General features: G+C 43.9%; 1 protein-coding gene across 3 annotated transcripts in view; it reads left to right on the top strand.

Annotated features, from left to right (window-relative positions):
- The first annotated feature begins 1,440 nt into the window (after positions 1–1,440).
- The window catches only part of TGFBR3 (transforming growth factor beta receptor 3), a 209,253-nt gene continuing 196,054 nt past the window's right edge, over positions 1,441–14,639 (top strand). Inside the window, exon 1 of one of the 3 annotated variants that reach the window (XM_045478261.1) lies at positions 1,441–1,771. The gene's annotated coding sequence lies outside the window, so the exon portion shown is untranslated. The remainder of the gene's footprint in view (positions 1,772–14,639) is intronic. The other 2 variants (XM_045478263.1, XM_045478260.1) reach the window with 2 other exon arrangements.

The raw sequence follows: 14,639 nt of genomic DNA, 5'->3' as shown, positions 1-14,639 counted from the left end.
GTAATTTGAGTCTATGTGAAATCTAAGGCCTTAAATCTATAAAGACTATATCAAAGCTGAGGCTAACTTCACCTAGACTGTTTCTTTCTTAAGGGTAGTATGCCTATGTATATCTCCGAGGACTAGCTCAACCCTCTCAAGCTAGGTGGTCCATAAATATGGGTAAGGAACAAATGGTTCATGGAGGAGGTTTTTACAGGTAATTAGGTAACCCAGGTAATCAAAGACCACTTGACCTTTATAAAAATATCTCGTGGATTCCCTCTGTATCGGCACAAGACAAAGGAGGATAAGAAATACTTCCTCTTCAAAGAAGGGACTAGGGAATGTAGGGAAGGGAAGTAGGGAAATCGAATAACTTCCCAAATAATGATATAAGCAATAGTGTAAGAAACCGCCCTATTCCATTCCAATATATTAAAGGCCTAGGTCCGGAGCACTTTAAAGCTGGGAGAGGTGTCCTAGGCCAAGGTCCTCATTTTGCGGAGGAGAAAACAGCCTTGGAGAGTTGAAGTTGTCTGTCCAAGGTCCCACAGCTGGTCTAAGGGTGAAAAGACAGGACTGGAAGTCCAGTCTCAGAAACTTCTCACCACATGATCATTTCAGCAGCCTGTTGGTAAAACAGTGTCCTGTGCCTTAAGCATGTCTTGTAATAGAAAAGCAAGGTGTAAACGGTAGTGTCAAAGTGGGGTTCTGATTACTGCATTCGTCACTCGCGGGCGCAGGTACGCAGAGGCTGCACCTTCGTTTGCATCGAGCGGACGACAGACTCACGCCAGTAGTGTTGACTTAGCTCCTCTATTTGTATTCATGTATTTATCGAGCACGGAGAATGGCCGGGTAACGCGCTCTCCGCTGTTAGGAGGCGGCAAGACCCCATTGGCGCCCACCCTCAGAGCGCCACTTGAGAGAACAAGCAGGATCGGAGGTGGGAAAAACAAACAGGGACAGAATGAAGGTGTGCATGAAGGCGCTTTGCTAAAAAGTGGGCAGGAGGGTGTGATCAGTTTACTGGAGGATTTAGAATTTTTATATCGAGCCCGAGGTAACCAAATAAAAACCCAACTCCTCCAGAGACCTAGAAAGTTTGAAGGACGTAGTTTGAGGGAGCGAACCCCTGCAGCTAGCGAACCCCTGCAGCTAGCCTCCGCGGACCCCCACCTCCCGCAGGATTGAGACACCCACTCGCCGCCCCACCTCGGGCGCGCAGCAGCCCGGCCGCTCCCCGGTGCTCCTCCTCTCCTCCACCACCCTCAGCCCAAAGGGAAACGCTGGCTCCAGCAGCGCTCGGGGCTCATCCATCAGCCGGGGAGGAAAAGGGGGAGGGGGAAGGGGCGGGCGGCGGGAGGAGGAGTTTCTCCGCCGCGCGGAGCCCTCGGTGGGGCGGCGGGGGAGGAGCGCCCCTCCCCCCGCGCGCTGATTGCTGCGGCGTCCCGCCCGGCCCCGCCCGCGTGTGTGTGTGAGGGAGAGCTATAGCGCTGGGTCGGCCCGATGGGGGTAATCGAGGGTTTCGGGGACGCGGAGTGGCGCTTTCCTCTTCCCAGTGAGTGAGGGAGGGCATTCGGCGGCTCTCGTGCTCGGCCACTTTCCCTGGACGATTCCCGGAGCTCCCTGCAGGAGGTGAAAGTCCCGGCGGGTCCGGATGGCGTAGTTGCGCCGCGGCGCAGCAGCTGCCGGAGCTCACCGCCGCCGAGAGCTGGGCGGGGAAACTTTCCTCCGCGTTCCTTCGACTTGCGGCGGGTGGATCTCTGCGTGACACGCCGCCTCTGAGGTACGTGCGGGCCCGGCCCCGCGGCGCTACAGCCCGTGCCGGGACGCCCCTGGCCGCGCCACTAGCCCTGCACACGGTCCGGCCTCGGGCTCTGCAGGCTGCGCGGTGCCTGTCGGCGCTGCACGAGGCTCCGTGTCTGTTCACGGCCGGGGTCGCTCCGGCCGCACGGACCCCTCGGGCTCGGGAGGGCGGCGTTGGTCCAGCACTGTTTACGCTCGGAGGAGCCGCGACCCGTGGCCAGCGGTGCGTGGGGAGCGGCCGTCTTGGGTCGGGTGGGCAGCGCTCCCGGCGATGCGCTGTCCTGGGGAAGACGTCTCATCCTCCATGCCTGTCCTCACTCTTCCTCTCCACGGTTTTTTCCGACCCCCGCGGGGCGCGCCGGCCACTTACCCCGGGGCGCGTGACAGCGTCGGTAGGAAAGGTTTGTTGTGGGTTTGCACTCAGTTGCAGTTGCAGAGGCTGCGCTCGGAGACTCGCGCACCGACGGGAGCTGCGCTCCCCTCAGCCGGCGCCCTCCGGGTGTAGTGAGGGCGGCGCGGAGCGCTGCAGACCCGGGCCCCGCGGAGAACGCGCCCCCCTGTTAACGGATTAGCCCCTTACCCAGTTTATTTTGAAGGCTTCCCTTAGCATCTTCATTTGGTTAGAACAAACTGGAAATCTTGGGCTGTGGCTACAAGAATCTGCTTGCAGACTTGTTATTAAAGTGGGCATTTGCCCGCTTTCCAGAATCACGTAGTGTAGGGAGTCGGCGTGGTCAAGCGGGCATTACCTTGGCACAGTGGAACTTAGTTTAGTGTGTACCAGAAGAGCTGAGAAAAGAAAATCACTCAATATCCTTAGCTGTGAAATGGGAATAATAATAGGTGTGGTCTCATAAAGTCACTGTGAGGATTGAATGATTTAGTATGTGTAGAGTACTAGAACAGTGCCTGGTGCCGAGCAAGCGCTACACAGGCGTGAAAGCTGCGTGTCCGGAGACGGAGGTGATGGGAAAAGAGCGAAGAGGGTGAAGGATGCTAGGAGTGACAGCCGGAGATGGGGAACCAGGCATTTTCTGAACATCTGCCATCTAAGAAAAGTAAGTGAGCGGTTTGGGTGGAAAGAAGCATCTAGAGGTAACAAAGCACATGCCAAGACCTTTTAGTTGTCCTGAAATGGTACTTTTAGGCTGCAAACAGTTACTTCACTGTGAAATCAGCTATTTCTCTCTAGTAATAATAGCTACTGTTTATTGAGCCCAAACTGTGTCACTCTCCTGCATGCCTTGAGGACCATTTAAACCTCATACCAACTCTGTGGTAAAAACATCAGGGCCATTTTACAGATAAGACTGTAGAAGTTAGTAATTTGCCCAAGCTAACGCATAACTTTCTGTTAGTTCTGACTCCAGAGCTAACTTAGCCAGGGAGAGCTAACAAGTGCAATCAGATTTGTGTGGGGTGAGCCCAGGCATCTTCTGTTGTTCAGGTTCCCATTTGAGTTGGACATATCTCTTGAAACAGTAATAAGGTATCTGTAATTAATTTAGGTGATATACTTACTGGGATGCCAAATTACAGCTCTGAAACTGGATCCAAGTAATTAGAAACAGAATCTTGATTTGGATTAATTCATATGAATATTTATTCTTAATTTCTTTTATTCTCTACACATTGTCAGAGTTACTTGGCTTCCTTAGGAAACAGCTTGGGGTTGGCACAGGAGGCAGGGAAATAATTCTTACCCCCTTAAGGGCTATTAAAATGAAATTGATTTCATGCCATTGTGTCAGTTAAAGGATGTTGCTCCGTTTCTTGGTGTTCTCTGCTTTTGGCTTGAATTCTGCATTGTTTAGTGTTTCAAGGCTTCAGCATAGTTTCAGCCCTTCACTTTGTCTTTGTCATTTGTCAACTTTAATTTTTCCTGTTTTGATGGAATCTGACCATTACATGGCAGCTTTGCTTAACAACTGTTGATCCAGCTCATGTTTTTAAATATAAAAATCACCAACTTACTTTTGAACCCCAGCACTTCAAAGGCAACCCTGGGGGAATTCACTGTTATTTTGAATATTAGCCAATAGGGGGAGTATAACACACTATTGATGTCTGTCAGACACTTAAACCAGTTTTTAGGGTATTAAAAATACATTTAAGAAGTGGGAAATGTGGCTTTATCTAGCGAAATCACCAAGTTGCTTTCTGAGTTTGCACTGGAAAACTGGGTTTAATTTCAACTGATTATAATAAGACTGACCTTGAGGACCAGGCCTATATGTTGGATATATGTCAACTCTCTCGTGGCTGGACAGATATTAAATACACGTGCATGTAGTTTTTTCCATTTGTTTTCCCTAAGAAGTGTATGTAAGATAATTTTGTGTAATTTGAACAATATTTCAATTATCCAGGAGAACTGGGAGTCCAGAGAGATCCATTGTGTATCCTTTTGTAATGGTCCTCATTTGTCTTTTGTAGAAAATTGGATGTAATGAGTTTGTTTTCGGGAAGGTTGGTACACTCACAATCCTGTCATTATAATTCTTCATTAGCATCTTCCAAGTGTAAGACTGAGGGATTGTTATCCTGAGTAGCAGCAATTCTAGGCATTCTTCAGAGGCTTGTATTTTGGTACATAGTAATAGTTCAGACGTATTGTATTTGTCTCGTAGAGGTGTGACGTGTCTATAGACACTGATCTTGTAAATAAAATATAAACATTATTTAAGAATTAACATGCCTGGGGGCACCTGAGTGGCTCAGTCGGGTAGTTGTCTGACTTTGGCTCAGGTCGTGATCTCACTGTTCCTGCGTTCAAACCCTGCGTCCTCCTCCAGGCTGGTGGTGCAGAGCGTGCTTGGGGTTCTCGCGCTCTCCTCCCTGTCTACCCCTCCCCCGCTGGTGCTTTCTGTCTCAAATTTTAAAAAACTTAAAAAATTAACGTGCCTGGAAAAACAGTTAAACTGACTTTTAAGCAAAGTTTTCAATCTTTGCCTGCAGTTTGGTAGGCCAGTTTCCCTCCTCCTCCTCCTCCTCCTCCTCCTCCTCCTCCTCCTCCTCCTTCTTTGTTTATTTATTTATTTTGAGAGTGTGTGTGATTGGGGGCTGGGAGGGAAGGGCAGAAAGGGAGGGAGAGAGCGTGATGTGAGCCGATACCTTGACTGTGAGATCATGACCTGAGCTGAAATCAAGAGTTGGACGGATGATCAACCGACTGAGCCACCCAGGTGCCCCAGCTTGTTTCTTGTGTATTAGGTAGTTTTGACTTTATTTCATTTAGCAAGTTAGGATCATGTGGATCCTTTTAAAAAATAACTTTAAAATTTAGTCTCTTCTTTCAAAATCTCAGCATTGCAGAAGTTAACTTCAGATTAGCATTTTATTTAGGATTTAACTTAATTTTCCATGCTCTCATGTAGTTTACACTCCTTTAGCAAACATTTTTCAAACCCCCTACTCCTAATAGGCTTCTTGTTCCTAGTCTTGGAGTTGGCGAATTAGCTGTCCTCTTTCAAGCCTCTGATAGCAGGGGGCCAAGATGCCTTAAGGCTTCCTAAGGCTTTGTCTTGGAAAGCCTTTATAGATTGACAGAATTGGTTAATTTAAAGGAAGGGATTGTCCAATTCTTTTTAAGACTCAAAGGAATTAGGGGTGCCTGGGTGGCTCATTCAGCTGAGTGTCTGACTCTTGATTTCAGCTTAGGTCCTGATCTCACGGCTCATGGGTTGGTGCTGACAGTGAGGAGCCTGCTTGGGATTCTCTGTCTCTCTCTCTCTCTGTCTCTCTCTCAAAAATAAGTAAACTTAAAAAAAAAAAAAAAAAGATTCAAAGTAATTAATCTTTCCCTTTTGCATGCAAACTAAGTTGTAGCTTGTGAAAGTCAGGTGAGTTTCCTGCAGGGAGAATCTGGGCCTAACCTCTCAGGGAACTCAGTGTCCTTTTGAGTATGCTGCTAAGGTGATCTATGCTGACTTCTTTAGTATCTAAGTGATCACCAATTTCCTAGGATCATAAATCTGTGGAAAGTTCTGACTTTACATTTCAGGCTTAACAGAACAGTTAGAATTCAGACTGATAAGTATTAACATTGCTGTAATATATTTTTCTGGATGAATTTGCTGTCGTCATTTTGAATTATCCCTATTCTTGACAATCTATCTTGAACATGGTTCCCCCCCCCCCCCTTTGTTGCTATTGGACAAAAACTAATTATAATTGTCAGGTTCATTAGTTAATGAGGACAGCCTTCCCTTTTTTTTTTCTTTCTTTTGCTCTTAACAGCTATTTGAAAAACTATTTTGTTACTTTTATTCTGTATATTGGAGCATTTTCCTTGTGTTTTTTTAACTTGAAATTTTGAAACTTAAGAAATATTAACTACTTTTTGAAATTTGCATAACTCAAGTAAGCAAATGTTTTTAAGGATCTTTAACTTATAAGTGACCTTGTATCACCTGTAGGAATATTGACAGTTTGTAAAAGTAATTTGTGGTTATATGAAAAACTAGTCTTTCACAAATAACAGTTAGCCTTTAACAGTTTCAGCAAGAGCTGTTGTGGTTTTGGAAGAAAATTACTGCACCAAGATACACAGCAGTAATTTCTCTGGTTCCACATCTTCAGAGCTAATACTTGGAATGATACAGCATTGTCTCTTTGTAGCATTGCATAAAACAAAAGCTATTGCTAATTTGTTTGGTTTCCAGTCAAGCTGAAATAACACAGTTTGGAAGGACTTTATAAAAAATGATCTAGGTCCATTTCCTGGGCTCTGTTCATTTCTGTACATTTTTGAAATACAACATTTGTTTGTTAACTGACATTGAGCTTTCTTTTCTCTGTTTGCAAAGCCCTTGCTAAAGATTTAGGACAGATTTCCAAGCAATTTTCCTTCTTTCAGAATAATGATTTTTATACCTACCAAGATGTGCACAGTATTTAGTGTTTGGAACAACATTTGTAAAAATTCTGCATGAGGCCACTCTCATTTGGACCTTACACATTTTTTTTTTTTATTCTTTAGTTTCCTAGGCCAACCATCAAGATTTATAGAAGGACAACTAAGGGCATCTTTATTTAATTTATTTAATCTTCAATTATTATTGAAGGTCTGAAAAAAGAGCCCTAGAGTTATGCCCTCAGGCCATCCTGATATCTTCTGCTTAGGGTAATACAGGGGGGAAGAAAAAAAAGATTAACACTAGTGTTTGTGCTGAAAGTTTCTTCAAGTCTGGGAAGAGGACTCTGAATAAGAGTAGAGCATGGCAAAGTTCATTTTTAGGATTTACTGTTAAATTGTTGCCACAATAAAAATTTAAGATAAAATCTAAAACGCAAGCTCTATCTCTATGAGAAAGGATGGTAATACAGAAGCATATAGTCTCCCTGCGTCTTGGGCACTGGACTCCAGGGGGAAGGGGGTCAGAGTAGGGTGCTGTTTGTGGAGGAAGAAGCACCTGCTGGCCTTTCCTTCCAAGTACCATAATTCATTTCCCTGGTACATGCTGAAGGTCAGGATTTTGTGTGAAATTGCAAATGGAACATTTGTAAAAACACGTGTAAGTTGATTAGTCCTTGAAAGAATGATCTTTAGAAAACCGGCTTTACAGATACTAGTCCTTGAGCTTTCCTGTTGATCGGATTGCCCTGTGAGACAAGGGCTGCAGTGTGACAGGTGAGATGACTAACCTCCATTGATGGGTAAGGACACCAGATGGACCAGGTGGATGGTCTACCAGAACTTTGGATTTCTTGTTTTGTTCTTACTGTTTTATTAATGGAAACTTGGTGAATACTTAATTTCAACCTGGCACATGAAAAGATTCCCTTTTGAGAGTATACTTCTATTAGCATTTTTAGTGATTTATGTGTCTTGACAGTATGAAATTGGTCAATGAATGCAAAAATACACGGGTGTGTATTTGCAAATTTAATTTCATCATTCACTGTATGATGGTTGCTGGAGAAGAATGTGGCTCCCCTCCTCCCCCATAATTAGAAGGTTATTTTAGGTGAAATACTTAGATTCCAATGTGATACCCAAGTCCTTTTGTGTGGTATTGCCTGTGTCGTTATACGTGATCTCTTTTCTGTTTCTCCTTTAAAACAAAACATACTCAAACACAGAACTCTCTTCTGAGTGTCCATAAAGAATAAATGTCTCCTTTTGTTCTATTAGACTTTGTGCAGTTGGCTGGCAAATTAACTTCAACTTTGAGGGAAAGCACCACTGACTCATTACATACATTTTGTATTATTACATCGTAAGGTCTTCCCTATGTGTGTGGGAGAAGTTTCTGATCTTCTAAATCAGCATTGTGTACTATTGTTGGTCTGTCTCCTTTTGTCAAAGCCCTTCTGAGCAGACATTGCTTAGTTTTTAAATTTTTTATAGAGATTGTTACCTGTCATCGTATTCATAATATACCATCTGAATCGTGAAAAAAATATTCAAGATAACAGCCAACTTTGTGAAGGCACTCCTGTCTTTTTCTTTTGACTTCATCATACTCATCCATGACAATTGTTGCATCATGTTTTTGGGGCCTGAGGAAGGATGACCTACTTTGATACATTTCATATTCTGTTGTATTTATGCCTTTTTCAGTTTGTGGCATCTTTATTTCATTATTAGAGTGGTTGCTTTCTAAGATATTCAAGATTTTCATTTCATTCAGTGTGTGGGCAAACAAGGAGTTTCCTGTAGAACCCGTCCTACTAAATTCTTAAAAATAGTTCCAGAAGGTACCCCATTTAGATACCTTGTTGGGTGGAGGGCTCTTGGTAAAGTTCAAATGGGAGATAATTGAACACAAAGCAGGATTCTGTTTAGTTTAACCAGGTAGAAAAGGGAAAGTAGCATCTAATTCATTAGGACAAAATTCACTTTTGTATAATAATGAGGGATTTAAGTGTTTTCTTTGGAATTAATATATACTTTAACTACTTAAAGGTATAGGTAAAAGGTTTGCAAAAGAAACTTTGCTAAGGCTGAGGTTCTGGAGTTGGCAACTCCTGTAACCCCAAAGATCCTGTTCTCTGAAGCCAGGAAAAAAGCGGTCTGTTTCCAATTATATATCACAAAAATAGGGAAATTAAGCCAAGAAAAATGATCATTTGGGGGTTGGGCTGCTTTTTTGTAGAGGGTAAAGGAGGAAAGACTATAGATGAATATTTTTTAAAAAATCTGTCTTTTCTGGTTGGCTTTCAGAATTTTCTCAAGTGTTCTCTATTGGAAATGAAGAATAATTGTGGGATTAAAGACTCCTCCTTCAGTTCCTTTTAGTTTCTCACAGAGCAAATGGAAGAGTAGTCAGGCAGCTTCTGCTGACACGAGGGTGTTTGGTCCCAGTGTTCTGGGACCTGGCTGGTATTTTTGGTAAAGCCTTTTCCAGTCTGAATGGTGCCACGCTATGGGCTCCCAACATCATACCAGGTAGTTGGTGCTGTGTTTTTTTGGTACACGTTTTACCAGACTTGAATGGAAATGTGGTCCCTGATGCCGAGTATCATTCTGCTGGTGAAGAAAGAAAGGCTAGGGATGCTGGTGTGAGAAGCCTAACTGGAAGCTGGATGATGTGTGGGTGCATATAGTGTCCTCAGCACTTGTCAGAAGCACCTAGCCTTTCTGAGTGCCTACGGCTGGTTTCAGGATTAGTGGTCCTGTGAGACCCAGGTGTTAACTAAGAAATCTCCTTTCTACCACCAGAAGATCACCCCCAGCAGGTCTTAGTTCCTGTTTCTCACACCTTACACCTCCACAGAGTGTTGAATAAAACTTTCCTAATGGTACAGAATCTTTGGTAACAACACAGTTTGTCGGGGCTAGTGGTGTTTGGCTATTGGCTCATTTTTTCTCACCTCCTATTGAAGTCCTTGGCCTGCTGCAGGCCGGCTCCCACACCCACCATACGAAGGCAGGGTGTGAGAAAAGGTGCAAAGTGCGAAACTTGTGCTTGCTTTAAGTGGTGTCTGCATTGTCCTCTCTCTGGGACCTTTGCTGCTTAACTCTTGTCTTTCCCCCACCTTTTTATCATCTTAGTTTCCTTGGAGCTCCTTCTTCCGGTTTTCTCCTTACCTTCTCGATCTCTCTTCAGGTTGCCTTTCCAGTGCTTGATTCCTATGTGTTGGCATTCTCCGAGGTTTTATATTTTCCCTTTCTCTTCTCTTCTCTTCTCTTCTCTTCTCTTCTCTTCTCTTCTCTTCTCTTCTCTTCTCTTCTCTTCTCAGTTTGCATATAGTTGCTCGTATTTCCATGCCTCAATGGCCATGTTTCTGCCAGTAACTTCCAGTTTTATATTTCATACCTTTATTTCCAGTTAGCTACCTTGTTGTTCTGTAGGTCTTTCTGTTAATAGCAAGTCCCAAACCCAACCTACTATTTCTCTGTGCTCTCTAGTCTCAATCCTTTATTTCCTGTGTCAGTAAATGGCACCAGTTACCAGGCTGGGAGCCTCAGGCACACTAAACTTGCTTCTGCTTACTTCCCTGAGCCGAGTAATACCAGTCACGTGTAGCTTACCTTTAGCAGATCTCAGTTGAGATTTTCTTTCCCTTTCCAAATCATCATCTCACGTGCACTATTGCAGGGGTCTTCCAGTTGGTTTTCCTGGCTTCATCATCTCTATTTTCATCTTTTTATCCATTTTGGTTGGTACCTTCTAAAACACAGATCTGTGTTTTCATTTCTTGCATTTTATTTTAAAGTTTATTAATTTTGAGAGAGATTGAGAGAAAGAGCATGTGTGCATGTGCAGGAACTCGAGAGGGGTTGAAAGAGAGAGAGAGAGAGAGACAGACAGACAGACAGAATCCCCCCGGCTCTGCACTATCCACACTGAGCCCTTTGAGGGGTTCAGTCTCATGAACTGTGAGATCATGACCTGAACCGAAATCAAGTGTGGGGCATTTAACTGACTGAGCCACCCAGGCACCCCATGTTCTTTTGGATTTTAACGTTTTTTTTTTGTTTTTTTTTTTTTGTTTTTTAATTTATTTTTGAGAGAGAGAGACAGAGCATGAGCAGGAGAAGGGCAGAGAGAGAGGGAGACACAGAATCCAAAGCAGGCTCCAGGTTCCGAGCTGTCAGCACAGAGCCCAACGTGGGGCTCAAACTCACGAACTGCGAGATCATGACCTGAGCCGAAGTCAGATGCTTAACCGATTGAGCCACCCAGGCTCCTTTTGCATTTTATTTATTTATTTAAAAAAAAAATTTTTTTTTTTACGTTTATTTATTTTTGAGACAGAGAGAGACAGAGCATGAACGGGGGAGGGGCAGAGAGAGAGGGAGACACAGAATCAGAAGCAGGCTCCAGGCTCTGAGCCATCAGCCCAGAGCCCGATGCGGGGCTCGAACTCATGGACCGCGAGATCGAGATCGTGACCTGAGCTGAAGTTGGACGTTTAACTGACTGAGCCACCCAGGCGCCCCTCCTTTTGCATTTTAAAAGTCACTGCTCTTCTACTCTCCTTGGCGGAAGATGTCTGGTTATTAATAATGTAGCCTCAGCTGCTTTTTCAAGCCATTTCTCCTACTTCTCCCTAAACCTCCCTCTTCCCATACCAGAGCCCTTATGGATTACAGAGCATGCTGGGTGCTCTCAGGCTCCTTTGCTTTTGTACTTGTCTCTCGCCTAGCATATCTTCCCTTCCTTTCTCTGGTGGTCTCCTGCTTACTCATGCAAGGTCTCTATCTACGTTGTTAGAGTCTGTAGGGAAGCTACACATGGCTCTTCCTGGCAGGTGGTTGGTTGCATCTTCCCTTAATTTATTTTACAGCACTTTTGCTACCTCTGGAGAACTTATTTTCTTTGTCTGCCAGATTGTGGACTTTCCTAGAGCATTATCATGTCTCATCATCTCTGTATCCTGGGAGTGTGGCATGGGCTTGGTATATAATATATATTATCACATTCAATTCTCCAACTCAGTTCCACTTCAGTTAAAGGTTTGGAGAGAGGCAAAGCTTACAGTGGATGTGAACTGTAACCATACAGAAACTGCAAAGGAAATAAACTCAGAATCATAGAGTTTAAGGTTAGAGTGGGGGTTAGAAATAATCCTCTTTAAGTACCTTGAAAGATGAGAACAGGGAGGTTACATGCCCTGCTCAAGATCACACTCTGCCCAAGATCAGACCGCTGGGGAGTAGTGCTTTTTTTAAAATTTCTCTGCAGTATACTCTACCCAACAGCCAAAATGGCCCTGATGAAGCCTAAGTCAGATCCTGTTATTCCTTTGCTTAAAACACTCTAATGTTCCTATCTTAGAGTAAAAGCCAGAATCCTTACAATGATCTGTAAAGCCCCACACAACTAGCCATCACTCCCTTGTCACATCCATTACCTTTTTGATCTCATTCCTGTGCTCTCTGGTTCACTCACCGTGCTCCAGCTTCCTGGCCTGCTGTCTGTTTCCTAACCATGTCAGACATGCTGTCTCAGGACCTTTGCATGTGCTGTTTCCTTTGCTTGAAATATTTTTCTCTCAGATATCCACAGAGTTCATTTCCTGTAAGTCCTTACCCCAACAAAGAACCAAACCAAAGACCCCAAATATTTCCTTTCCCTCTTCTCTGCTTTGTTTTCTTAGCATTTATCTCTATCTCAGACACAATTTTATATTTTGTTTATAATTTGTCGCCTCTGACTAGAAGGTAAGCTCCATGAGGGCAGGGATTTTGTATGTTTTGTTCCATATTGAATCCCTGTACCTGGAACAGTGCTGGCATGGAGCAGGCACTTGATAAATATTTGTTAGATGAATAAATGAATGAGAAGATTTTGTGGATTTCTTATATCTCCCGTTAAATGTACACTTATGGCATTTCAAAGGGAAAACTATCAGATCTGTCTAGAGGGAGGAAAATCTGACGTTTAAAATGCCTCATTCAAGACCTGTCATACTAGAACACTGACCTCTTTTTAATTGACTGAAAACAGCAATCGTGGGCTCTCCCCAGCCTTACAAGTGGTTTGGGAAGACTCCCAGTTTACCTCTCACAGGCTTGGGCTTGCTGTGGTTTCTCTCTGCCTGTGATTTGCCCTTTAACCCATTGGGCTGCATAGATGAAAAGTAAACATAGCATTAAAGAAAAGAGCACGGGGAGAGGGTATAGGGCAGAGGAGCAGAATTTCCCTGCGGCCCTGACATCTTCCCCTGGCTCTGGGCCCATCCACAGGGCCACTCACCGACCTTCCTGAGTTGCTTCGGGGTACGCTCTAAGGAATAGTCTGGAGCCGGCTGGGCCAGATGACTCTTGAATTTGCTTTGATGTTCTAATTTCTTTGAAAAGAAAGTTAAGTTTAGGCCAAAGGGACAATGGAGAAAGGTTTTTTTTTTTTCTTCTTTTTTAAATTTTTTAAATTAAATTACCATCTTCATTTTGAAGAGAAGTTTTAACCCTTCTGAAGACAGGATTGCAGTTGAAATTACTGCCTGCTTCTGTCAGTGATGCTAGTGAGGAGTTAAGACTGGTGGGATCTGTTTTATGAAACCAGTGACTTAAATCCAAGGGACAGTAAGTTACAGTTCTGAAGAAGCATTTGATTCTTCAGGGTATGGGTTATGTTGAACGAAGAGCATAATTTGTATTAGTGTAACAGTGTTGTTAGAGTCATTTGCCTCCTGCCTCTTTTTTTTTTTTTTTTTTTTAAGTTTATTTTTGAGAGAGAGCGAGAGTGCAAGTACATGCAGGGAAGGGGCAGAGAGAGAGGGAGGGAGGGAGAGAGAGAATCACAAACAGGCTCTATACTGTCAGTGAGGAGCCCGTTGTGGGACTCAAACTCACGAACCATGAGATCATGATTCAATAACCATGAGATCACGACCTGAGCTGAAATCAAGAGTCTGAGGATCAACCATCAACTGACCAACCAGACTGAGCCACCCAGGTGCCCTTCCCCCTACTCTTTTTGTGATAACATCATTATGGTTCCTCATCAGGACAGGAAGCCCAGCTAAGGAAGTCAAAGGCTTAGGAGGAAGTTATTGGCCATGTACAAAGCTAACAGCATAATTTAACCCTTGGATTCAAAACTATCAAATTGAGAATAAATTGTCTTGAATGGAGATGTTATCAATGACCTGGTTAAAAATCATCATCAGTACCATTTCCTGAACCCTAGAAACATACTAGGTACTAACATAAAGCATTAACACATGCTTTACGTGTTACTAATTTACTTAATTCTAATAACAGCCCCCTTAGGAAAATAGAATCATTATTTCTATGTTATAGATGAGACTTGGAGGTAAATTGCTCATAGTTCCACTGCTAGAGAGAGGCAGGGCAGGGATTTGAGGGCCTGGGGGCAGGGTTTCCCAACACTTCGCACTACGCTATATGTAATCTCCAACAACACATCAAGCACACGCTTTATATTTACTAACTGCACTGTCTGCGATGCTTTTCTTTCCGATATTGTCATAGCTCTGTCTTGCTCTGTCATAGCCCTGTCCCTGTGCTCAAATGTCGCCTCATCTGAGAGGCCCTCTAAAAAGGTTTCTGGTAACCAGTTCCTATGTGTGTGTGGGGCTGTCTTCCCACACACCACTAATTCTGACACTATTTACTCTCTACCTGGAGAGATAACATTCGATTCCACAGTCCCACAGGACTGCCTTCTGCTTGACAGGTCACAAGCCCAGGCTGCAGGTTGGAGATTCCCACAACCCCTCCTTGGGTTTGATTAACTTGCTAGAGCTGCTCACAAAACTCAGAAAAACATTTTACTTACTAGATTTCTGGTTTATTGTAAAAGGATGTAACTCAAGAATAGCGAGACGGGAGTGATACACAGTGCAAGGTGTGGAAAAAGGGCATGGAGCTTCCATGTTCCCTGGGCAAGGCACTCTCCCCAGTCTCCAAACCCCATCCTTTTGGATTT

Source organism: Leopardus geoffroyi, chromosome C1, assembly GCF_018350155.1.
Source record: "Leopardus geoffroyi isolate Oge1 chromosome C1, O.geoffroyi_Oge1_pat1.0, whole genome shotgun sequence".
NCBI lineage: Eukaryota > Metazoa > Chordata > Mammalia > Carnivora > Felidae > Leopardus > Leopardus geoffroyi.
Note: the sequence above shows the minus strand (reverse complement) of the source record. Positions and strands in the feature narration are given on the sequence as shown.